We start from the raw sequence: 3,586 nt of genomic DNA, 5'->3' as shown, positions 1-3,586 counted from the left end.
TAAAAAGACTAATATATATGAAAAGAGAAGACAAGTGATTTTACCCCAAGATTGATGATCTTCTTCTTAGATACCTTGAAAAGAAGAATAGAATATAATCTTTAAGAATTTTATTATTAATTGTAATTTAAATCAAGATTCAATAGAATTATAATTAAACTTACCAAAGTTTGCTTTGACAATGAGATGATTAATAATAATAAAAAAAATATATTCTATGTTGTGATGTTTGTTTGTTGATCGGCAAAAGAAAATCAAGAAGGGTTTTGGTTTGTTTTTTTTTTTATTATTATTTAGGGTATAGTTATTATATATATATATATATGGAGATAAGTGTTTTAGTTAGTTTATGATTAGACTTAATGTATCATAAGAATTCTAATGGAATTAAAATTCCTTGCTCACCATTAAATTGTTGTAATATATATATGACTAAAATTTTTTTACTAAACATATGATATTTTACTATTACTATTACCAGCTTACTACTTATACTAATTATATATTACTTTTATAATTATTGATTTCGTTCACCACTAAATAGCGTATACTAATTTATCAATGTCTAGAAATAAATATGACTAACAATTACAAGTCTAGAAATTACGGGGATAGTTATAGTCATCTACGTTTAGGAAGATCAAATATCTCAATCCTAAACTATTGAAATTCAAGTAATAGAAATCCCATATTGGAAATGATCACCACATTTCTATGCTTGTTATACTATATAGGCATATTGACTAGTCAAGAAATTTGGAATGTAAGTTAGAGACTATAATAAATTACCAGTTTTGGTGACAGATGTCACATCTCTTTTCCTCTTCAGACCAGTGTTCCTCTCTCTTTTCCCTCCCAGATCTTGCTCTAGTTGCACTAAGAAGTGGATTGAGAGGACTTCTAGGAATATAGGGTCCTTCATTTAAAATTTTAAGCTTATTCCTCTCAATACCAGTAACATGTAATAACATCCTAGCTTTCCACGTGCCAAATTCATCACCATTCCCACTTTTGGGAACATGAGTGTTTGAATAGTGCACATGCACGTGTGGAAAAGCAGGAATAGGAGGTGGTGGTGGTCGATTATTGTTAGCATGGTCATTGGTTTGTTCAAATTCATTTATGGGTGGAGGTCCAGTGTTTAAAGGGTTTCCTTGTGTATTCTCTGGGTTGGCCATCGAGAGAATGCAGATCTAGGCAAGTATGTTAGCCTTCTGCTCTGATACCAATTGTAAAGTCTCTCACTCGATGGTTTAACCCACAAGTGTAGAATAACAAGTCAAGTAATCACTAGATAGGACTAGTATAAAACGTCAAGTAAGCACTAGATTGGACTAGTATTACTATAAATGCAAGAATATATATAACGTAATACGTACTTAAGCAATATGAAGATAAGCAAGTAAATAAATGGTGAGACACAATGTAATTTTCAAGTGCATTTTATTTATTGATGTTAAATAAAATACAAGGTTATTGCGGAAGAAGATATTACAAAGTAAGTATCTAAACAACCTATCAATTACAAGTGATATAATCTTTGCTAAATAAACTCTTTGATCGAAATACTTAAAGTTGTGAAGTATGACTGTTTAGATCGAGAGTATTTGAGCAAAGACACCAAATTGCAAAAGTATGTAATTTGGACGAGGAAGTGACTTGGTATATATAGGCAAAAAGAATAAATATAATATTCTTTTTGCCGTACAAATATGGTTACATGCATTTAAGGAAATTACTTTAATTCCTTAAAAGCATTGATTAAAGTACAAGAATAAAGTCACATGATAGTGACTTGTCTTCTAATTAACCAACCACCTTTACATGCGTGTAAGGCTTTTAACAAAAGACAATTGGATTGTCCGGTTAAAGGCATGTAAAGGCATAAAGTCAATTTCTCGTAATCAGTGTTCAGACTTGTAAGGTCTAGAACACTAACAAGGACTCCAGTCAGGAGATCTGGTAAGTCTTCCAGTGAGCTCCGCTATTTGCCAGACTTCTTTCTTCAGACTTCAGTCTTCGACTTCAGTAAGAATGTTCTTCAGTGGAAAGATCTTGACTGGAGTGAAGTCCAGTGAACAAATCTGGTGGAATCCAGATTTCTATACAAGTAAGTTGTTCACTGGTCTTCACATAATTTCTAGACAAATCTTCAGAGAGCTCCAGTAGTCACGTCTGGAGCGAGTCCAGTAAATCTGGACCTAACCGTGCATGTTTTTCATCAAGAAACCTCTTCAAATCTTCAATTTCTTTTTCCAAAACACTTTGAGGTATATAAGGTCTGACAATTTCAGGTTTGGGAAATGAAGTTGAATCATCTAGCGGTTTTTCCTTAAAACACTCAAGTATTTCAGGGACCTCTACCTCATGATTATTCTTACTACTTTGACACACCGAGCGATTTAAAAAATCAAATGAGTCACCAATTAATTCATAATTGAAGTAAACATTTGCACCTTTCTTTAGAAAATCTTCTTCCTCAATATCACCATGACTTGGTCTCACAAATTGGTTGGTCATCCCACTTTTCATATGGGATTCTTTGTACAGTGAAGGAACCTCTTCTTGTGCTTTGAGTAAATGTTCTGGATTGAGATACCCTAAACCGGAGTTGAATTGAGTTTTTGAATTTCTTGGCCTATTCAAATAGATTTGTTGATAAATTCGATTTATCTTGTACAACTTTTCTTGATAAAAATCAATTTCAGTTTTGAGTTCTTCATTTGTCGTTTCAAGTTGTTGGTAAAGAGAATCTTTTATACAACAATCATATTATAGGTTAGAAATTTGATCTTCAAGTTCTTTCAACTCAGAGGTAGACTCATTCATTTTGATATTTAATGAGTATATGTCTTCTGCCAAAGAATTTGCCCAAAGCATATCATTGGTCTTTTCAACTTTCAATTGTGTCATGAGCTTGGTTAATTCAAGAACTTTGGTTTCAAGTTCTTGCTTCTCAAGATGAAACTTTGAATTTGGAGTAAAAGTGACTGCAGCTTTTTCAGATTTCAAATTGTCAAATTCCTTTTGAAGAAGATTAAACTTATCTTGAAAATTGAGAAAAATTTGGTCTTTTTCTTTCAAATCATTTTTTATTTTTGAATCTCTTTGTTTTTCTTTTTCCTTTCTAGAATGGCTGCTTCACTTTTATCCATATAAAAACCTAACAGTTTCTTGGGAATTGTAATCACCTCATCATCTTCTTCAGTAGAATCTGCAGCTTCATCATTTAGCTCCTTTGACTTCTTGATCTTTGTCATGAAGCACACATTCACTGCCAATTCATCAGTCTCATCATCAGTGAGGTGAAACCACTTGTCATCTTCAGCCAAAAGGGCAATTCCACTCTCCTCTTTCTTTGCCAACATCATTTTGTACTTGTAGTACTCAGAGTTCTTCTTTCTGGGTTTGGTACTCTCCTCTTTCTTTGCCAACATCATTTTGTACTTGTAGTACTCAGAGTTCTTCTTTCTGGGTTTGGTACACTCTGTGGCAATATGACCAGGAATTCCACAATTGTAGCATTTTCTCTCTCCATTCTTTTTCTCCAAGACTTTCCTCTCAAACCTTTTCTCATTGTCAAACT

Source organism: Erigeron canadensis, chromosome 5 (assembly GCF_010389155.1).
Source record: "Erigeron canadensis isolate Cc75 chromosome 5, C_canadensis_v1, whole genome shotgun sequence".
NCBI classification, from domain to species: domain Eukaryota; kingdom Viridiplantae; phylum Streptophyta; class Magnoliopsida; order Asterales; family Asteraceae; genus Erigeron; species Erigeron canadensis.
Note: the sequence above shows the minus strand (reverse complement) of the source record.